Below are 23,917 nucleotides of genomic sequence, written 5' to 3' on the forward strand. Positions count from 1 at the left end.
AATATGGGCAAAAAATAACAGAATAAGATTGAGTTTGGGGGAAAAAAAGCTAATACATCTGGGAATAATAATCCCAAACCCAGATATTCAGGGGGAAAGAGCACTTATACCCCAAAAAAGACTGAGATGAAGGTGGACATGAAATGTTTATGAGCCAAAGGATTACAATTTGGGGCTGCTGACACAGGCAGATGAGGTGATGATCTTTCTCTACTTGCCATTTCAAATGGTTCTAGACTTCTCAGTATCAGAAAGACATCAACAAATAGGAGGGAATTCAGAAAAGAGCAATAGCAAAGTTAAAAGGGCTGAACTGTCAAAAGATTAAAAAGAATAACTTGAGGGGAAAGGAGGGAGTGATAACTCTCATAAAGTGTTGGAAAAGTGTGAACTGCAAGGAATGGAATTGTTTAGATTGCTGTAAGAAAAGAAAGTTATTCTTCTACTTGTTTTTGTTACAGGAGTCCCTTCCACGCAGCGGTCTATATCTTCTGTCCAGGAGCGTGCGAGCTACGTGCACACACTGGCACGACCAGGGACACTGCCAGTGAGCCTGGTGTCCGCCCCTGGGGGCGGGGCTGGGGGCGGTACTGCCACGCCAGAGGAGCTGCCCACACGGGGCACTGGCTCCTGCGAGCACTGGCCCAACATGCTGGTGCTCTTGCCACAGCGGTTCCCAGCAGAGCCCAGCAGCTCCGTGTATACGGATTTCTATCTGTGGATATAAATTTTTTATTCACACAGGGCTCTAGCTACAAGTCCTTCTCTGGCTGCCCTTGCCTTTCTGCTGCCTTCTCTGTTTCTGTGGTATTTTTCTCTCACACACACAGGTACACAGCCGCAATCCAATCAATCCCATGCCCCTGTTTTTATTATCAGAATCCTGGGGAATCCTCTTGGGCCACACAGCTCACCTTCTATTCCAGCCTTGCATGTGGCCTGTGTTTTGGGCAGAGGCTCCTATTTTTTCAACTATCTATTCCATAAAGGGGCTGTACTGCTTCTTACATTTATCCAGCTTCAATGAGGTTTTGCCAATCCCCAGCATAACAAGAGGCTAAAATGTATACTTACTTTACATGTCATTTAAATCCTGCATAATTTCAGATTTTATGACCAAATCTTGTAATCATTAGCTGAGCAAAGTTCCCTCTGAAGGCAAGAGGAGTTTGACTGAATAAGATTTAGCCCTACCGTTGTAAATTTGTATCAGAGATCAGCTTATATAAATAAATATCTTAATCCCAAAGCTAAATAAAGAGCACTGATTTAAAAGGAGAAAGTTTCACAAGCAGTTGTTAAGGGAGACTGGATGACTCAGGAACCTGGTAATACATGAGAGCCTTTTCATCTCCAGGCCTCCTGTCTGAATCCAGCTGTGGTTGGCAGTGAGCAATAGTTGTTACAATCTTTTAGCTGTTCAATGGATTAAACGGAAGAAACTGGGGGGGTCTCTGTTCAGTTCTCAGCTGGACAGCTGCCCACATCAAGAAACTGTCAACACAGCTGGCGCCATTGAGTGCACTTGTTCAGCAGAGAATGAGGACCGAATGGGGATGGGGACAGGGCTACTTTTTCTCTCTGGTGGTGGTGCCTCCTGCTCAGGGCTGGAGTGGTGCTGGGACACATCCATTGCTTCTGCCCTTGCTGTGCCTGTACCATGGGAAAACACATTCATTGAAGTCAATGGGGAAACGGTCACTGACTTCGGAGGGGCCAGGATTTCATGGAGGAACTTGAGTTTCTCGGGTTCCTTTCCTGAGCATTTTAAAAATGGGAAAAATGAAGTGCTGCCTGTGACAAGGCACCGTATACACGGGAGGGGCCTGATTCTGCAAGAGGCCGAGCACCTCCTGCCGGGTGCCCAGTCTCCTCAGCTCCAGTTCTTGGTGCTGACTGCCCAGCAGGAGGCACTGGCGAGCCATCCCAAAGCAAAGACATTGGTTTGTAATAATAGGAGGCATATATTTGTACGCAGCCATTTTTGAAATGCTGAAAATGTTGAAACCTCTTTGTTTTACAAGCAGTAGTGTTAATTAGCTAACGTACACTGTGTTAACTCCACCATACGGAAACAAAAGTATGCCATTATGTACATATGTTAAAACAGGCTGCATATTGTATTTAACTGTTTTATCATAATAATCTGACCCTCTGTAGAAGAGAATAAGCCTATTAGGAAATAACGTAGTGCACATAGAAATGTCTGGTTACATTCCTCTTTCACAGACGTGTTTGGCGCCTGGGGTATTAACTTTCAGACTTTGTTTCTTTTTACTGCATATTCATTCACAGCCCTGTTGCCTACAAATGAGGTACATGAGGAAAACAAGCCTTGTTCCTTTTGCTCTTTCTCTGTGCACTGAGATGGAAAGGTAAATCAAATCCCTTAAACACTATGTATCAGTGTGACTTCTTGCATGATATTAAATGCTCTAACCTAGGAACAGTTCCTGTACAATCTTTCATCAGAATTGTCATCCTTGTAAGTTTCCATTTACCAATGAAACATTGTTTACGCTGCTGCACCAATAAAATAAACAGCATTATAAAGCATTGTCTCTGCTAAAGAAAAAGAAAGTTATAAATATTGAGGCACAAAATTAAAGGGAGATAATCATTGTTTGATAAACTTACCACTGTTCCGGAAAAATTCTTATGCCCTTATCGGATTCAAAGCTGTTTCACACACTATTTTCATGAAGCTATTTTATGAAAACAACAACAAACTGGTGTTTTTAAATAAAACAAAAATGAAAAAATATATTCCACAATATGTTTCTCATAGTTATATTCAAACCATTTAAATTGCAGTTGTGACCAGAATTCACAGTCTGACCAATGATCTCTATAACTGAAGTTCAGAAAAATCTCTGTACAACAAAATAGTAGTTACTAAGGGTATGTCTACACTACGAAATTAGGTCGATTTTATAGAGGTCAATTTTTAGAAATTGATTTTATACAGTCGATTGCATATGTCCCCACTACGCGCATTAAGTCAGTAGAGTGAGTCCTCACTACCGTGGCTAGCATCAACTTATGGAGCGGTGCACTGTGGGTAGTTATCCCATAGTTCCCGCAGTCTCTGCCACCCATTGTAATTCTGGGTTAAGCTCCCAATGCCTGATGGGGCAAAAAACATTGTTGCGGGTTTTGGGTACATGTCGTCAGTCGCCGCTCCCTCCGTGAAAACAATGGCAGACAATCATTTCGTGCCTTTTTTCCGTGCAGACGCCATACCACACCAAGCATGAAAGCCGCTCAGCTCAGCTCACCGTCACTGCTGCTGTTGCGTCCTGGGTGCTGCTGTCAGCAGACAGTGCAGTAGGACTGCTAACCGTCGTCATCTGCTGCAACTCTGCTCTCCTGCTCTTGTAAAAGAGCTCAATCTCAATAGCAAATTTCTCCATGTCGTCGTCATCCACCGCTTCCTCTGCAACTCTGCTCTCCTGCTGTCCTGGTGCCATGAATCCACCTCGCAGGTCCTCTCATCATTCTGTATAAATATCTATCCCCGTGGCATCCATCATCATCCACCGCTTCTGCTGCAACTCTGCTCTCCTGCTGTCCTGCAGACGCCATACCACAGCTAGCATGGAGCCCACTCAGCTCACCGCTGCTGTTGTGACCATTTTAAACACCTCGCGCATTATCCTGCAGTATATGCAGAACCTGCAAAAGCAGGTGAGGAGGCAACGACAGCATGATCATGATAGTGATGAGGACATGGACACAGACTTCTCTCAAAGCACGGGCCCTGGCAATTTGGACATCATGGTGGTAATGGGGCAGGTTCCTGCTGTGGAACACCGATTCTGGGCCTGGGAAACAAGCACAGACTGGTGGGACTGCATAGTGTTGCAGGTCTGGGATGATTCCCAGTGGCTGTGAAATTTTCGCATGCGTAAGGGCACTTTCATGGAACTTTGTGACTTGCTTTCCCCTGCCCTGAAGTGCCAGAATACTGAGATGAGAGCAGCCCTCACAGCTGAGAAGCGAGTGGCGATAGCTCTCTGGAAGCTTGCAACACCAGACCGCTACCGGTCAGTTGGGAATCGGTTTGGAGTGAGTAAAATCTGCTGTGGAGGCTGCTGTGATCCAAGTAGCCAATGCAATCACTGAGCTGCTGCTATCAAGGGGAGTGACTCTGGGAAATGTGCAGGTCATAGTGGATGGCTTTGCTGCAATGGGGTTCCCTAACTGTGGTGGGGCGACAGACAGACTGTATCCCTATCTTGGGACCAGACCACCTTGCAGCCAGTACGTAAACCGCAAGGGGTACTTTTCAATGGTACTGCAAGCACTGGTGGATCACAAGGGACGTTTCACTGACATCAACGTGGGATGGCTGGGAAAGGTGCATGACTCTCGCATCTTCAGGAACTCTGGTCTGTTTGAACAGCTGCAGGAAGGAACTTCCTTCCCAGACCAGAAAATTACCATTGGGGATGTTGAAATGCCAATAGTTATCCTTGGGGACCCAGCCTACCCCTTAATGACATGGCTCATGAAGTCATACACAGGCACCCTGGACAGTAGTAAGGAGCAGTTCAACTATAGGCTGAGCAAGTGCAGAATGATGGTAGAATGTGCATTTGGACGTTTAAAAGCTCGCTGGTGCAGTTTACTGACTAGGTTAGACCACAGCAAAACCAATATTCCCATTGTTATTGCTGCTTTCTGTGTGCTCCACAATATCTGTGAGAGTAAGGGGGAGACGTTTATGGCGGGGTGGGAGGTTGAGGCAAATCGCCTGGAGGCTGATTACACTCATCCAGACACCAAGGTGATTAGAAGAGCACAGCTGGGCGCCCTGAACATCAGAGAAGCTTTGAAAACCAGTTTCATGACTGGCCAGGCTATGGTGTGGAAGTTCTATTTGTTTCTCCTTGATGGAAACCTGCCCTCTTGGTTGACTCTACTTCCCTGTAAGCCAACCAACCTCCCCACTTCGATCACCACTTTCAGAGGCAATAAAGTCATTATTGTTTCAAAATCATGCATTCTTTATTAATTCATCACACAAATAGGGGGAAAACTCGCAAGGTAGCCCAGGAGGGGTGGGTGAGGAGGGAAGCACTGGGTGGGGTGGTGGATGCGGGGAGGCGGGGAGGAGGGAAGGCCACACTACAGTTCAAAAGTTACTGAATGCCAGCCTTCTGTTGCTTGGGCAATCCTCTGGGGTGGAGTGGCTGTACCCTCCCCCTGACCTCCCACGGTCTTGGGTGTCTGGGTGAGGAGGCTATGGAACTTGGGAAGGAGGGCAGGCAGGTATACAGGGGCTGCAGCGGCAGTCTGTGCTCCTGCTGACTTTCCTGCAGCTCCACCAGACACCTGAGCATGTCAGTTTGCTCCCCCATTAGCCTCAGCATTGCACCCTGCCTCCTCTCATCATGCTCCTCCCTCCTCTCATAGTGTTCATTTAACGCTTTTCTGGACTCTGCCATTGCTTGCTTCCATGCACTCTGCTGAGCTCTTTCAGTGCAGGAGGACTGTCTGAGCTCTCAGAACATGTCATCGCGAGTGCGTTTTTTTCACCTTCTAATCTGCGCTAGCCTCTGGCATGGAGATGATAGGGGGAGTGTAGAAACATTTGCAGCTGCAGGAAGAAAAAAAGGGAGAGTAGTATTTAAAAAGATACTTTTTAGAGAACAAAGGGAAGACTATTTCACACTGAATCAAGCAATTCACATTACATAGCACATGTGCTTTTGGTACAAGGTCGCATTTTGCCTCTTATACTGAGTGCCTGCTGGTTTGGTGTGAGACATCACACACGCTCGGCTGGGCAACAGAATCGGCTTCCAGGCAGCCATGGTAAAGCAAAGGGTTTCAGCTTCTTCAACCTTCATAACATGTGGGAAGGGTTTCAAACAGCAGCGCCCTCCTTTCCTATACCAAGCAAAACCCGTTGGGTTGGCCATTTAAAAGGAGGGGCTGCGTTTTTAGAGTGACTGTGCAGCACAACCCAACCACCACCACCACCCAATTCTCTGGGATAATCACTTCACACACACACACCCCACATCCCCACCACCTCCACATGGCTAGTATCAGGGAAGATCCGTGTCAGCCAAATGCGAACAGCTCAGCATGAAGGACCTCCCCCCACCGCGCGGCTAACAGTGGGGATGATTTATTTTCAGCCAAAGGGAAACAGCCCAGCAGGAACGGGCACCTCTGAATGTCCCCTTAGCGTGGTAAAGTGTCCTACCATGGAGGACAGAATAAGGCTGCCCTCCCCAGAAATCTTCTGCAAAGGCTTTTAGAGTACCTCCAGGAGAGCTTCATGGAGATGTCCCTGGAGGATTTCTGCTCCATCCCCAGACACATTAACAGACTTTTCCAGGAGCTATACTGGCCGTGAATGCATCCCAAGTCTTCAGGGCAAATTACTCATTAAACACGCTTGCTTTTAACCCCTGTATTATATTTACAAAGGTACACTCACCAGAGGTGCCTTCTCCGGCTTCAAGGTCCGGGAGCCTGCCTTGGGAGGGTTGGGAGGGTATTGGCTCCAGGATAATGAACAGTTCCTGGCTGCCGGGGAGAAGGAATTCTCCGCTTGCCTGATGGGCACTATCCTCAGCCTCCCACCCTCATCTTCCTCATCCACAAAATCCTCATCCCTGTTGCATGAAACTTCCCCCTTGCAGGTGTCCACGGACAGTGGTGAGGTAGTGGTTGGGCCCCCCACCTAGAATTACATGCAGCTGATCATAGAAGCAGCATGTATGGGGCTCTGACCCAAAGCGACCATTTGCCTCCTTTGTTTTTTGATAGGCTTGCCTGAACTCCTTAATTTTCACATGGCACTGCTGTGTGCTCCTGTTGTAGCCTCTGTCCATCATGCCCTTGGAGATTTTGGCCTATATATTGGCATTTCGTCTTTTGGAATGGAGTTCTGCCTGCACAGATTCTTCTCCTCATACAGCGATAAGATCCAGTACCTCCTGTTTGGTCCATGCTGGAGCTCTTTTGCTATTCTGGGACTGCATAGTCACCTGTGCTGATGAGCTCTGCATGGTCACCTGTGCTGAACTGCTCGCCACGCTGGCCAAACAGGAAATGAAATTCAAAAGTTCTTGGAGCTTTTCCTGTCTACCTGGCCAGTGCATTGAGTTGAGAGTGCTGTCCAGAGCGGTTACAATGGAGCACTCTGGGATAGCTCCTGGAGGCCAATACTGTTGAATTGCGTCCACACTACCCCAAATTCGACCCAGCGAGGTCGATTTTAGCACTACTCCCCTCACCCAGAGGAGTACAGAAATCGATTTTAAGATCCCTTTAAGTCGACAAAACAGACTTGGTCGTGTGGATGGGTGCAGGATTAAATTGACCTAACACTGCTAAATTCGACCTAAACTCATAGTGTAGACCAGGGCTAAGTGTAAATGCAATAAATTCAATTTCCTAGAGGTTGTCATGAGAGATGACAACTCTACCTCTACATATAGGAGCATCATCAGCTTGAAATCTACTCTTTTAAAAAAAATAGCTGTAAATAGTTTCAGGTATCTCACCTTTCCCTCAGTCTCTCTGCATTTTTATTTTTGTGCTTATACAATCTAAGGCTCCAGTCCTATAACAAACTCCACACAGGGCATTAATTTTAATATTAGTAAGTTTAAAAAAATCAAGGTAGAATTGTGATGTTTAGCTTGGTGTTCCTTTAAATTTTTGCCTGACAACCTGTTTAAAATATGGTAATACTAATAGTAAAACAAGCCAAAGTATCTGCATGTGATGTACACAAATGCATCCCATGTTAACTAAATGTTCAACAAAAGTGTGCTCCAACAGTAGGGTGTGATTGCTTGTGGGGCATAACTAGGGCCCTACCAAATTCATGGTCCATTTTGGTCAATTTCAGGGTGATAGGATTTTAAAAATAGTAAATTTCATGTTTTCAGCTATTTAAATCTGAAATTTCACATGTTGTTATTGTAGGGGTCCTGACCCAAAAAGGAGTTATGCAGGGGGGTTGCAAAGTTATTGTAGGGGGGTTGCGATACTGCTACCCTTACTTCTGCGCTGCTTCTGGCAGCAGCAGTACTGACTTCAGAGCTTGGCAGCTGGAGAGCAGTGGCTGCTGGCCAGGAGCCCACCTCAGAGGGCAGGGCTGCTACCAGCAGCAGCGCAGAAGCAAGGATGGCATGGTATGGTATTGCCACCTTTCCTTCTGCACTGCTGCCTGCAGAGCTGGATGCCCAGCCAACAGCCGCTGCTCTCCGGTTGCCCAGCTCTGAAGTCAGCGCAGAGGTAAGGGCGGCAATACCGTGACCCCCCTAAAATAACTTTGCAACCACCCCGCCACCCCCCCGCAGCTCCCTTTTGGGTCAGGACCCCCAGTTTGAGAAACGCTGGTCTCCTCCGTGACATCTGTATAATATAGGGTAAAAGCACACAAAAGACCAGATTTCACAGTCAGTGATGCATTTTTCATGGCCAACGAATTTGGTAGGGCCCTAGGCATAACCTAAGGAAGGTTTAAAGGTTCATCTGAGTGACCTCTTGAAAAATGGATGTCAGAGATACCAAAGGTGAGAGTGGAGACTTCAAGTCAGGACTGTTGTATTCCTGGATCTGCTGCTCTTTTGCTAAGTGACTTTGGGCAAGATGCACCACCCCAGGGTGAGCTCCAGAAAGCATTGCCTCAGAGCGGGACAATAGCTTCTTTTTCTCCCCAGCAAAATACAGCAAGAGAGCCATTGCCACTCCACCCCTTAAAATGATGTAACGTGCTCTTCCTCATGTGGCTGGCCAGATCTGCAGGTTAGTACAGGGAAGATGATATGAACACCTCCCACTCCCTATCCCTCCGTTTCCCCTTTGGAATGGCTAGTGCATGGGCAGCCCACGCATTCACTGTGTGCAAGAACTTTTCATGCCTTTTGTTCTGCACACATAGGCACACCAGCACAGGACCAAGCCAAAAACCAGGCCTTTCCCACTGTGAAATGGGTATAATACCTTCCTCAAAGGAGTGTTCTTGGACATGAAGTATATTTGAAAATATGCTTCTCGTCCTCAGATGAAGTGTAAACTATTATTATTATGCTCCCTTGACTCTTCATTTAAAGCTATTTCCTGGGAATCTGTAGCTCTCTGCCGTAAATTCTCCTATGATGAATTCATCCTAGCTGGAACTGAGTGAAGAAATATCAAAGGGAAAAAAATCTTGCTTTGACCTTTTTACAGTTAGATACAGGGCTATCAAATGTCAAATGAGGATAATTTTTCATGTGATATTTACTTCCTGTGTCCTGAAGAGCAACACTGCCAGCTATTCTAGCTCTAACAATCTATTCCTGTGGAGATATATTTTATTAATTATTTATTATCATTATTATTATTTTATTATTACATATTTGTAAGAATTGTGCAGAACGAAAGATGGAATGATTACAAAACGCTGCTGTTTCTGTACAGGAATTGTGACAGCTATTCTCTACTTCCCTCCTCTTGCCATTTTTCTCCTTGCATAAAATAATGGAAATTCAACCCCAAAACTCTGTGAATGGCTCATTCTCTTAAGATTTAAAATCATGATTCAGGGATAAACTCTCATGCTCCTTCATTCTTAGTTTTCCTTTGCCCCCTCCCCAAATTGGTCACTTCTTTTCTTTCTTCCCTTGTGTCTTTCTCCCTATGTCCTTGCATAACACAGAGAGGACCCTCCAGGGATGGATTACATTGTCCTTGTGCAGAAGTTAGGGTAAACTCGCTCCATGTCAACCTTTTTTCCCCGCTTGCCCTAGACTTCATGGAGGGTACTCTTATCGGAAGAAGCATACTCGGGATAGGCAGGCCAGTGAAGGGAACACATATCATTCTCCCATAAGCTGCAGCCACTCCCCTGGAAAGTCAACAAAACTAGATTGTATTAACTTTCTGTGCCCTTCCCACTGCATAAACTCACAGTGAGATTGATGCCCCTTTAAGGGGGACCCCGGGACAGCTACCACCTAGAAAAACACTGAGTAGGGAATGGGGGGGCGGGGTGGGGGAATTGTTGGGCCCATAGAGTCAGGAGTGAAGCTTGAATGTCTCTGGCCTCCATCTTGTCCCCTCTGTGTCTGCACAGATTCCTGGTGATCTGAAAGGATAATAGGCAGCCCCCCTGGACTATTATGGGCTTGGAGGGACAACCACTGCATCTCATAAAACAATTATGAAGAAATCTCCCCAAGAAGAACCTCAAGGAGATTTCTTTCCTTTTAGCTCCCTCCCATAGATTTAGCCAGACGAGGTCTTGACCTAGCCTCATGATAGGACCTGACAGGAAATCTCCCACTTGCCAACTAATCCATACATCAGATTTTATATAAATAAAGCATTTTCTACAATACAGTATTTTTCTCCTGCTCAACCCATACCTGTAAAATAGATATTTGTCCAGCAGCAAATGTGAAGTGATCAGTATGAGCCATGGTGAGAGCAAAGCTGACCAAGAATCAGGCAAACTTATCTCTGATTTTTCTAACTGATATGAGTGTAAATTTCACCCTTAATGTTCCATTAACATACTTCTGAAATGAATACACATTCTCCAATTACTTTCAGACTTTAGCTAATTTTTTAAATCCAGCTTTCTCTAAGTAGTGATAAGGAAATCCACTTATTTTCTCTTCAGCTGAACACCAAACAGCAGCCCTCTGTATTCATTAAATGCTTATTACGCAGTAGCCAATTGTTTTACAAGAGAGCATTGAGATTTGGGGGCATTTACAGGGAAGCCAGAGAGATTAATACTAAGAATGAGTCCTGGCAAGATTATCCCCATCAACTCCACCAACCAGCAACTACTCTTTCCAGTTTGTTTATGAGACGGTGGCAGGGCAGTTCCCTCTGGGGGGACAGTGGACGGAGAAGAACACTGTTCCCTCCACCACTACTCAAAAAGGCTTTTTAAATGTGAAAGCTCTCTTATGAAAGGAAGGATGGACTTGTTAAGGCACTGGATTAGGACTCCGAGAATGGGTTTCTGCTTTTGGCTCCATCAAAGGCTCGCCTCTGCAACCTGGTTTGGGCAAGTCAGAATGAGTCTGTGCCTCAGTTCACCATGTGTTAAGTAGGGATGATAATAATACTGCTGTCCTTGTCAGCTCTATTTAGATGCAAGACAGCACAAAAACTGTGTGTACGTACAGCACCTAGCACACTGGGGGGCCAATCTTTCTTGGCACAGCTGTGATACAAATAATCAATAATAATATAATGGCCAACCAACAAGCTATGGGCAGTCATATTAATTTCTACTGAAGATCCTATCTCTCCTAGGTACTTATATGGCCCCCATTCCCTTAATATCTGAGCACCTCATAATCTTTAATGTTCTATCTGCACAACACCCCTTTGGCAGGAAAGTGCTACCCATGGGGAACTGAGGCACAGAGAGACTAAGGACCAAATCCACAAAGTCATTCTGTTAAAATCAATAGAATTTAGGAGCCTAAATACCTATGTCGATCTGGGCCTAAGTGACTAGCCCAAGATCACACAGTAAGTCTGTGGCAAAGCAGGGGACTGAACAGAGGTCTCCCAAGTACCAGGTTAGCACCCTAACCACTGGCCCATCCTTCCTCTCACCTTTCAGTGTTCTAATGCGATAGAAGCCACCTTACATCAAAAGGTAGAGAGAACCTGGGACAGACGGACTGATCCAATGCCCACTACAGTCAATCGAAAGACTCCCATCAGCAACAGTGGTCACTACACTGCGTCCTGGGAAAGAACCTTGGAAACCAGCAGTCACCTTTCGCCCTTTCTGCCATGAGGGATCCATAGAACAACAACCAAGCACACAGGTTTTGAACCCATTCTTTCATTTCATGACACATCGTGGCATGTTTGAACTGAAAACTTTTAGGCATGGTCTTTGGGAAAGGGGCTGTTAGTGGAGGGAATAAAAAGCATTTTAACAAAGCAAAATTATTGAAAGAACAGTGTCCTGAATGGGGTAAATTAAAAACTTTAGTGGGGGGTGGTTATTATATTTACATCTAATTAAGGGCTGGGACCTGTAAGTAATTTATGGTGGGGTTTTTGAAAACAGTGGGATAAACATTAACTGTCCTGGCATCCTGCATAGTTCATGTGTGGGTACTTGTACGACATTCTCAACCTTTATTTTTCTAAAGCTGTGTAAGAAACACTGGTATTTATTCTCGTCTCACTTACGTAAGTTTTACACCAATGTAATTCCTTGGACCTATTTAACCGAGAGGAGAATCAGGCCCACTGAGCAGTAGCGGCCTGATACAAAGTCCATTAAAGTAAAAAAGAGTCTCTCCATTGTCTTCAATCAGCTTTGAAGCAGGCACTAGGATGTATGAACCTTAGGGAGCCTGAATTGTTGTGGGATTTTTAAACTTCTTTGGGGGGTTGCAAAAGGAATCTAAGTCTGCCAGCTCTTCTGCTGTGTAATTTAAAGTCATGGTTTGTTTTATTTCCTCTAAGGATAATTCAATAAAAAATTTTAAAAGCTTTTTTTTTTAACTAAAGACAGTCATGTGTAACGCATTAAGGGTAGAAGAACAGCCCCATAATCAAGACTTGGCACAATCTCTGTCCCTAAAGATATATACTTTTTAACATTAGGATTTTTTTCTCCCCCCTTTCTCCGCTTCTTTCCCACAGTCTCCCTGTCTTTGTTTTTACTCAGCCTGTTCTCTGTTGCATTTCTTTCACTATTTTTCACTGTCTGCTCACTCACTATATTTCTGTCTGCTCCTTGTTTCACAGTCACTCCTAGAATATGCTACCAATACTGTCTGAGTGTGGATCAAAATTTCTAATCAATGGTATTTCAGCAGGTTTAAAATCTGTCAGAACATTTTAACCCACAGCTAATAAGAACAGGATGTCCATGGATTATTTCCAGCTTTCTATCTCTTGTGATCTTACCCCTCTGACTCAAAAGTGCTGCATGCTGAATAGAACTGGGTCCATTCTCCAAAAATAACTTCCATGGATATTCACTCAAATAGAAGTTTCAATTAGCTTTGGTTGTGTTCATAAGCCTTTTATGTTCACTTCCCATGAATATGCTGTGAATGAGGTTACTGACAGCAATGATCATGGAAAACAGCAAATTTTAAATTAATATTAGCACACGTTTGAATTGCTTTGGAATGGTCCACACACCAAGAATCATCATAGAAACTATCCAGCAAATAATTTTGAATAACAAATAAATGTGAGAAAACCATAAGCTGCTAGTGGACAGGTAATTAAGAGAAATAAGAGGCTAAACTGCATAAATTATTAATTATTTCTTCAGTTCAAATATTGAATAAATATTGTTCTTTATCTGAGACGGTTGAAATAGTTTTAATACTTGCTTTCTCAGCTACTCCCTGTAGTAATCCAGTTTCCAATGTGACCATATATCGATACTACATTAAGAGAACCTAAGACTGAGCTCAAGTACTGCTATTAAGGCAGGTAATCATGGTGAGCTGTCACACAGCTCATCCTATCTCTCTGCCTTCAGACACATTTCTTATTAACATAATCTCTAAGGCCGAGATTTTCTAAATTCCCTAATGATTTTAAGTGCCTCAATTCTGAAATGCCAAACTTCAGATACATTAAAGGAACATGATTTTCACAAAGTGCTGAGCACCCATTCTCTAAAATTTGGCGCTTTTAAGGGATCTGAAGTTAGATACCCAAAAACTGACCCAAAATCCACTAGCCACTTTTGCAAATCCTGCCTTAAAGTGTTTACTAAAAATGTTAGAGACTTGGATGATCTCCGTTAATATGAGCTCAGACCCAAAGCTTCTGTTAACATTGTATGAAGGTCAATCCTTTACATTCCACCTCGGAAGCCCAGAACCCAGTTTTTACTTACAACATTATTTTCTAAGGATTCCCATTTGGATATAATAACGTGTTGTCTTTCATAATTGCATTTACCACAGTTTACAGATTCTCAGCTTTGACTCTACATACCTGTGATAGATTCTCCCACTTTCCAGTTCTGCTCTCCAGCATTACAATTATTGATCTAGATCATTTTATTTTACTTTCCAGTGTTTTTGATTATTTTTGATAAAAGATGTATTGCCCTATTCAACAACTATTAAAGTACTAAGACTTTATCTAAAGGTTTTCTTCAATGAGTCATGGATAACGTGGCCAGAGAGAAAGAGATGTCCCAACAGCCACTGGTATCAGCCCAGATGCCGTCCCCAGACCCAGATAGTTTAAAATCCAGTAGCATTATCCAGATAAGCTTTGCTTTATAAGGTAGGTATTGTCCAGGTAAGCTTTGGAAGCCATAACCAACTGAAATGATAAAAAGGAAAATCTAAAGGAAATTCAAACTATTCCAGTAAAATAGACTCCACCAAGTAGACTCCAAAATAATCTAGCCAGCTTTGTTGATTTAGTTTGTATGACCCCATTCCTCTCTACCAGCCACAACCCAGTTTCACTGCAGGAACAAGCATCCACAAGGGATCTGCAGGCTGATTCCAGAAAGAAAAAAAAAAGAAAAAAGTGATCAAAGAGGCCTATGAAGATTAGCAGACAAAACAGCCAGCTTAGAGCACTGAACAACACTGGTGCCCATCAGAAGCACACATTTTTTAAAAAATAAAGCTTAGATACAAGGTGCATTCTCATCTCAGCATCTTCTCCTGAGCCTCTTTTGTGAAGAGGATAATGGTTTATTTGCTCATTTTATTAGTATCATAAAATTGCAGTAGCACATATGATCCAGTGATGCAAAAAATTTTCCACACTGTACAATGCTGCAACTGCTTTACCACAATGCAGACTAAAATCTTGTTTCTCCACCCCAAAGCATATTTTTATGCTTACATAAATAAAAGTGCCAGGCACAAATACACTGGTCCCACTGGTGGTCATTACTGATAGGTTTAAATGGCCTGTGAAGAAAAGGAAGTTACAAATAGATTAACTCTGAGTATTTTTATTTCATGGACTTATAAATGTAGCAAAATGGAAATTTTTACATCAACAGAACTACTCATGAAAATGAGCAGCATTTGGATCATAATTTTCCTTTTTGTTCTATTTATAAGACTATGAAATAAAAAGAGCCATAGTTTAGCTATTCCCAACTTCCTGTCTTTTAATGTACAAGGGGAGACTCATTATTATGTCTCATGGTAGCACCTAGGAGCCCTAATGATGGACCAGCTAAGTGCTATACAAATACACTCAGATGAATAGGATGAGTATAGATTGTAAATGGGTCCAAACCCAAACCATAAATCCAACAATCCTAAATTTGGAAAACTATGGGACCAGGTATCAGGTATACCACCTAAAGCAGTGGTTCTCAACCAGTGGTACACATATCCCTGGGGGTACGCAGAGGTCTTCCAGAGGATACATCAACTTATCTAGATATTTGCCTTGTTTTACAACAGGCTACATAAAAAGCACTAGTGAAGTCAGTACAAACTAAAATTTCGTACAGACAATGACTTGTTTATACTGCTCTATATACTGTATACTGAAATGTAAGTAAAATATTTATATTCCAGTTGATTTACTTTATAATTATATGGTCAAAATGAGAAAGTGAGCAATTTTCCAGTAATAGTGTGCTGTGACACTTTTATATTTTTATGACTGATTTTGTAAGCCAGTAAAAGTGAGGTGAAACTTGGGGGTACGCAAGACAAATCAGACTGCTGAAAGGGGTACAGCAGTCTGGAAAGGTTGAGAACCACTGACCGAAAGTTGTACTCAAACCCAGAATAAAGACAGAAACTGTAGAAACATATGGAAAGTATACCCTCCTCATACAAATAACTGTAGGCACTGTGGTGTGTTCATGCTAAAAGTCTATGCTTTCTGTCTAGGATAGAGAAGGGGGAACCTTGACTACAAGCAGTTATGATGAAATAGGAACTGTAAATTGAATGAGACATGGAGAATTGGGAGAACAGCATTACGCCATAGTTCAGAGGTGGACAAACTACGGCCCGCAGGACCATCCTGCCTGGCCCTTGAGCTCCCCGCCGGGGAGGCTCTCCCCAGCCCCTCCCCCGCAGTTATGCCGCCATGGGGGCAGCGCTCTGGGCGGAGGGGCTGTGCGCTCCATGCGCGGTGGTGTGTCTGGCTCCAGCCGGGCGGCGCGGCGGCCTGACATGCTGCTCTGAGGGGGCCGGGGCCAATGGGCAGTCAGGGGACAGGAAGTGGTTGGATAGTCGTGGGAGTCCCAGGAGGCCTGTCAGGGGGCGGGGGTGTGGATAGGGGTCAGGGCAGTCAGGGGACACGGAGCAGGAGGGTTGGATGGGTCGGAGGTTCTGAGGGGGACAGTCAGGGGGTGAAACTGGGAAGGGTAGGATAGGGGGCTATTTTGGGAGGCACAGCCTTCCCTACCTGGCCCTCCATACACTTTTGCAACCCCAATGTGGCCCTCAGGTCAAAAAGTTTATCCACCCCTGGCATAGTTAGACTAGATACTTTAAACGGTTAATTATTTAAGGTAGAATTGATTTCATGGAAGTTAGGAGCCTAAACAGCAGTTAGGAGCCTAATTCCCTTTGAGCATTCCACCCTTTGTGCCCAATTCAGTCTTGGTATAAACATGATGTAATCTCAAGGGATTGTGATTCTTGGGAAGTAAAAGTAGATTATTTTATATATAGTAATGGTAAAGGCCAACCTGATTCTTCATGATCTTACATGAAGTTCTCATCATCTGTAGAATACCAGTCCACCAAGCAGGCAGAAGCAATCAAGGTTTTAAGTAGTTACCCAGCTTCACCTGTGATCTTTGTGATGTGTGCCTCATGATCTCTCCTTTCAAATCAATGTCCTTCCAATGATAAACAGGCAACATCTTCTGTCCCCCATGACTGAACATGTCCTGGTTTAACAACATTTCTATGTTACAATAAATCTACAGACAGAGTTCTGGATTTCATAAGTATAAAGTATACTACACAATGCTTACATTGTAAGTTCCCCGGTATCCAGTTAAAGGGCCATACTACAGGTTGCCTTTTTCCTGTAGGAGAACCTACAAGCAAGTGTTCAGAATAAAGGGAAAATGGATATTTCTAAGGACCTGATCCTGCAAATTGCTGAATGCCCTTAACTCCCATGGACTTCTGTATGATTACTCACATGCTTAAAATGCTTTGCTGATTCAGAGCCAGAGAATTCAGCACTTTGCAGGGTTGAGCCCTTTGTGCGTCGTCTTCTCCTTTAAGATTATTAGATTAAGATTGTAATTAAGTTTAGATTAATAATGTAAGATTAAGGCCTTACATTATTTTTCAGCTTTTATAATCAAAGGAGTTACTCTGGATAAAAGAGAGCAAAATTTGACCAATTTTAATAAATTTTTTTCTCACTTAAAGCTATGAAAACTTTTAAGTGAGTGTGAGAAAAATCTACTGAATACCACCAGAAAAAAAAATGTATAGGTACCTTGACATGAAAAGAACACATTGCCATGCTACTTAGATCTCATGATTATTTAAAGATCATGTTTAATATGATAGGATCTAATGTATGCTTTGTCATTTTAGTCAGAAGGGAAAGCAGATCTTTTGGCTGTGCAAATATAACAGGATTGCTAAATCTCCTTTGATTTCCGTGCTTTATAAAAACTTTTTGTACTGCTGCGTAAATACCATATTTGTGAATCATTTCCCCAGTGTACATAGCTGCATCATCATGTTTAGGACACCATGTTCTGCTTCTTGCATCAGAGGTAGGCAGTTTCCGTTCTGGCTTAAACCAAGCAGATTAAACGTAAATTTACAGCTCTGACAAATATTCATTGCTTCCTGTTGTACAGGCCAATCATTGAGATAAAGATAGTGAACTCACCCCGAAATCTTTTCATTTACTTATCATTATTGTTGGGGATTTTTTTATTATTATTTTCTCTGAAGCCTGGACCTTAACTATACCTTTGACCAAGAAATTTTGACCTTGACAAAAAATTATTGACTACCCCTGCCTTAGACTTTGTGCCACATTCATCCTGCTGAGTACTGTGTCAGTCCCCTACCCCTCTTCAATGCATGTTTATTAAATAATTGCATTGTTGTTTATTAGAACTTGTAATATTTTCTCCAAAGCATTTTTAATGTCTATGGAGTATTTCAGTTTGTTACTAATTAGTAATCTAACTGCAAAAACATTTTACAACAGTTCTTAAGCCCGTTGATCTATATTTATTATTTATAGTACAGTAGCTCATCATTAATTGCAATTTTAATAGCACTGTTAAACAATAGAATACCAATTGAAATTTATTAAATATTTTGGATGTTTTTTCTACATTTTCATATAGAGAATGTATCCTTTGTTGTAATTGAAATCAAAGCATATTATTTTTATTACAAATATTTGTAGTGTAAAAATGACAAACAAAAGAAATAGTATTTTTCAATTCACCTCATACAAGTACTGTAGTGCAATCTCTTTGTTGTGAAAGTGCAATTTACAAATACAGATTTTTTTTATTGCATAACTGCACTCAAAAACAAAACAATGTAAAACTTCAGAGCCTACAAGTCCATTCAGTCCTAATTCTTGTTCAGCCAATCACTAAGATAAACAAATTTGTTTACATTTACAGGAGATGATGCTGCCCACTTCTTACTTACAATGTCACCAGAAAGTGAGAATAGGCATTCCCATGGCATTTTTGTAGCAGGCATTGCAAGGTATTTACGTGCCAGACATGCTAAACATTTGTATATTCCTTCATGCTTCAGCCGCCATTCGAGAGCACATGCTTCCATTCTGATGACACTCGTTAATTAAATTTGTAATTGAACTCCTTGGGGGTTGAATTTTATGTCCCCTGCTCTGTTTTACCCGCATTCTGCCATATACGTCACGTTATAGTAATCTCGGATGATGACCCAGCACATGTTGTTCATTTTAAGAACACTTTCACTACAGATTTGACAAAACACAAAGAAGGTACCAATGTGAAATTTCTAAAGATAGCTACAGCACTCGACCCAAGGTTTAAGACTCTGAACTGCCTTCCAAAATCTAAGAGGGATGAGGTGTGGAGCATGCTTTCAGAAGTCTTAACAGAGCAGCACTCCGATGAGGAAACTACAGAACCCGAACAATGAAGAAAGAAAATGAACCTTCTGCTGGTGACATCTGACTCAGATAATGAAAACGAACATGTGTCGGTCTGCACTGCTTTGGATTGTTATCAAGCAGAATCTGTCATCAGCATGGACGCATGTTCCTTGGAATGGTGGTTGAAGCATGAAGGGACATATGAATCTTTAACTCATCTGGCATGTAAATATCTTGACACGCTGGCTACAACAGTGCCACGGAACACCTGTTCTCACTTTCAGGTGATTGTAAACAAGAGGCAGGCAGCATTATCTCCTGCAAATGTAAACAAACTTGTTTGTCTGAGGGATTGACTGAACAAGAAGTAGGACTGAATGGACTTGCAGGCTCTAAAACTTTCCATTGTTTTATTTTTAATGCAGGGGTTTTTTTTACATAATTCTACATTTGTAAGTTCAACTTTCATGACAAAGAGATTGCACTATAGTACTTGTATTAGGTGAATTAAAAATACTATTTCTTTTGTTTTATTACAGTGCATATACTTGTAATCAAAAATAAATATAAAGTGAGTACTGTACACTTTTTATTCTGTGTTGTAATTGAAATCAATATATTCGTAATTGTAGAAAACATCCAGAAATATTTAAATAAATTGTATTCTATTATTGTTTAACAGTGCAATTAATTGTGCGGTTAATCATGATTAATTTTTTTAATCATGCAATTAATTGCATTTAATTTTTTTATCGCTTGACAGCCCTAGTTTTAACCTATAAATCATAGATTCATAGATACTAAGGTCAGAAGGGACCATTATGATCATCTAGTCCAACCTCCTGCACAACGCAGGCCACAGAATCTCACCCACCCACTCCTGCGAAAAAACTCTCACCTATGTCTGAGCTATTGAAGTCTTCAGATCATGGTTTAAAGACTTCAAGGAGCAGAGAATCCTCCAGCAAGTGACCCGTGTCCCATGCTACAAAGGAAGGCAAAAAACCTCCAGGGCCTCTTCCAATCTGCCCTGCAGGAAAATTCCTTCCTGACCCCAAATATGGCGATCAGCTAAACCCTGAGCATATGGGCAAGATCCACCAGCCAGATACCCAGGAAAGAATTTTCTGTAGTAACTCAGATCCAGGAAAGAATTTTCTGTAGTAACTCAGATCCCACCCCATCTAACATCCCATCACAGGCCGTTGGACCTATTTACCATGAATAGTTAAAGATCAATTAATTACCAAAATCATGTTATCCCATCATACCATCTCCTCCATAAGCTTATCGAGTTTAATCTTAAAGCCAGATAGGTCTTTTGCCCCCACTGCTTCCCTTGGAAGGCTATTCCAAAATTTCACTCCTCTAATGGCTAGAAACCTCCATCTAATTTCAAGTCTAAACTTCCCAATGACCAGTTTATATCCATTTGTTCTTGTGTCCACATTGGTACTCAGCTTAAATAATTCCTCTCCCTCTCTGGTATTTATCCCTCTGATATATTTATAGAAAGCAATCATATCTCCCCTCGGCCTTCTTTTAGTTAGGCTAAACAAGCCAAGCTCCTTGAGTCGCCTTTCATAAGACAGGTTTTCCATTCCTCAGATCATCCTAGTAGCCCTTCTCTGTACCTGTTCCAGTTTGAATTCATCCTTCTTAAACATGGGAGACCAGAACTGCACACAGTATTCCAGGTGAGGTCTCACCAGTGCCTTGTATAACGGTACTAAAACCTCCTTATCTCTACTGGAAATACCTCACCTGATGCATCCCAAGACCGCATTAGCTTTTTTCACAGCCATATCACATTGGCAGCTCATAGTCATCCTATGATCAACCAATACTCCAAGGTCCTTTTCCTCCTCCGTTACTTCTAATTGATGCATCCCCAGCTTATAGCTAAAATTCTTGTTATTAATCCCTAAATGCATAACTTTACACTTCTCACTATTAAATTTCATCCTATTACTATTACTCCAGTTTACAAGGTCATCCAAATCTTCCTATATGATTTTCCGGTCCTTCTCTAAATTGGCAATACCTCCCAGCTTTGTATCATCTTCAAACTTTATTAGCATACTCCCACTTTTTGTGCCGAGATCAGTAATAAAAAGATTAAATAAGATTGGTCCCAAAACTGATCCCTGAGGAACTCCATTGGTAACCTCCCTCCAGCCTGACAGTTCACCTTTCAGTAGGACCCGCTGTAGTCTCCCTGTTAACCAATTCCTTATCCACCTTTCAATTTTCATATTGATCCCCATTTTTTCCAATTTAACTAATAATTCCCCATGTGGCACGGTATCAAACGCCTTACTGAAATCTAGGTAAATTACATCCACTGCATATCCTTTGTCTAAAAAATCTGTTACTTTTTCAAAGAAGGAGATCAGTCAAAGAAGGAGATCAGATTAGACACCTTCATCTAATTTCAAGTCTAAACTTCCCAATGACCAGTTTATATCCATTTGTTCTTGTGTCCACATTGGTACTAAGCTTAAATAAATGGTTTAAGTGCTGGGTACCTCAGAGACCACCTCTCTCCCCCTGTCATAGATCAGCAAAAGTGCTTAAGCTAATACGTTGTTTTAGTGATGGTTCAGCTCTGAAACTTGTGTCCTCTCTTTGGTCTGCCAGAGCCCAAATTATTTTATCTTCTGGTCACATGGTAAAGCCCATATTTTTTTTACCAGCTATTTTTCTGGGCAAGTGCTCTGAGGAGGTTGTATTGAACAGTTGAGAATCCTAGTTTGAGTGGGAGTGAGAGGGTTTCAGATTTTTGGCACTGGTCCCAGCAATGTGCTGGAAGTTTATAGAGGCTTTCAGGCCCTCTATACCAGAGTGAACTTTCCCCAAAAGATAAATAGAAAAATGTAAACTTACTATGACATAATATTTCAGATCCCCATTGCACATTTTCTTTTGACGCTAGTCAGAGCCATTTTATTGGAAGTGATATCTGACTTCTATAGGAGTTCCAGCAGTGGAGGGCTTGCAGAATTGGGCCTACTGTGATCATGAAAAAATTGTTTGTTGTACAATAAAGCCTCCTTCAAATCTATTTTAACAGAAGCTTTTAAAAATGTTGATTCCATGAGCAAACAAAACTGCACTATGCACCTTTCATTTTAAAGGAAACCTGCAAAGAATCTTTTTCTTTAAATTGGCATGTGTTCTTTGGGATTTTAAAAAGGCCTCTGTGGATTTTTTAAATTTTTTCCATCTGCTTATTTTTACCTGAGAGACATCAGGAATGTTAAATCTATTATTCCCTATCTTGGGACAACCATTGGGAGGTGTAAAAGATTGCACTGTGCACTTCTAACATGTTCTAACTAAACCTGACCTAAACTCGATCTTTCTCCTCATGTAGATATGGGGTAATACCATTAGTTTAATTTTAGCTAGTCTTTTTATAATCATGTATTAGCTAAACCCAACCTAAACGCATTACATTTTCCTGATTAAGACAAATCCACCAAGTCTCCTAGCCCAGACAGTACCTGATTTTCAAATGTCAAAAACAAGTCAATTTTTTTAAATAACCTTTCAGATTTTCTTTATGTATCAAATTGTTTCCTTTTTTCCACCTTTTTATAGTGACTTTCTCTAAAATCAAAATGCTAACTTCCAATTATAGCTGTATAATAAGAGTCCTTAGAATAAATTTTACTGAACCATAATAAAAGTTGAGATTTTCTACTGCCATACTACATCTTCTCAAGCTCATTATTCTTATCAAATATATATCAAGAAAACTATTCTAATGTGTAACCTCATTGCCTGAACTATCGATTCCATAAGTATATTTATTTTCTTTTGGCTTAATCCTGTATTTCTTGCACCTAATACAAACCTGAAATTACTTAACAGGAAATGTGGGATGGTCATGCAATGCAAGAAAACCTTTTTTTCCCTAGAAAACTTATACCTTTTAATCACAATATCAGCTATTCATTCTTCTAACATATGTTAGTTAAATATTTTAGACTTGATTCTCCTTTCACTTACACTGGTGTAAATCAAGAGTGACTCCAGTGATATCAATGGAGTTACACTTGTGTGAGAAGAGAATCGGGCCCTTTTGATTATTTGTATCATATAGGCAAAGTTACCTGGGAAACACATCATAATTTATATTAATTTATCCATATTCTTCTCAATAAAATGTGTTAAGTTAGATTCTGGGCTCTACTGAGGCACTCAGCTGCTGTGGAAAAGGAGTACTTGTGCACCACGCCCCCCCAATCTGAAGCAAATACTCACCAGAAACCACACACCACACAACAAAACCACTAACCCAGGAACCTATCCTTGCAACAAAGCCCATTGCCAACTGTGTCCACATATCTATTCAGGGGACACCATCATAGGGCCTAATCACATCAGCCACACTATCAGAGGCTCATTCACCTGTACATCTACCAATGTGATATATGCCATCATGTGCCAGCAATGCCCCTCTGCCATGTACAGTGGCGAAACTGGACAGTCTCTACGTAAAAGAATAAATGGACACAAATCAGACATCAAGAATTATAACATTCAAAAACCAGTCAAAGAACACTTCAATCTCTTTGGTCACTCGATTACAGACCTAAAAGTGGCAATTCTTCAACAAAAAAACTTCAGAAACAAACTCCAATGAGAGACTGCTGAATTGGAATTAATTTGCAAACTGGATACAATTAACTTAGGCTTGAATAAAGACTGGGAGTGGCTGTGTCATTACACAAAGTAAAACTATTTCCCCATGTTTATTCCCCGCCCCCACCCCCACCCCGCTGTTCCTCACATGGTCTTGTCAACTGCTGGAAATGGCCCACCTTGATTATCACTACAAAAGGTCCCCCTCACC

At 41.9% G+C, this 23,917-nt stretch overlaps 1 long non-coding RNA gene across 2 annotated transcripts in view; it reads right to left on the reverse strand.

The window, feature by feature from the left end:
* LOC140905188 (uncharacterized) overlaps positions 1–23,917 on the reverse strand; it is a 94,416-nt gene that overhangs the window by 42,705 nt on the left and 27,794 nt on the right. Inside the window, exon 3 of one of the 2 annotated variants that reach the window (XR_012156784.1) lies at positions 16,705–16,864. The exons of the other annotated variant lie outside the window; for it this stretch is intronic. This is a non-coding gene — a long non-coding RNA (uncharacterized LOC140905188). Of the gene's footprint in view, positions 1–16,704; positions 16,865–23,917 lie in introns of those variants that run through there. 2 annotated transcript variants of the gene reach the window in all.

The sequence above is a fragment of the Lepidochelys kempii genome, chromosome 1 (genome assembly GCF_965140285.1).
Source record: "Lepidochelys kempii isolate rLepKem1 chromosome 1, rLepKem1.hap1, whole genome shotgun sequence".
NCBI classification, from domain to species: domain Eukaryota; kingdom Metazoa; phylum Chordata; order Testudines; family Cheloniidae; genus Lepidochelys; species Lepidochelys kempii.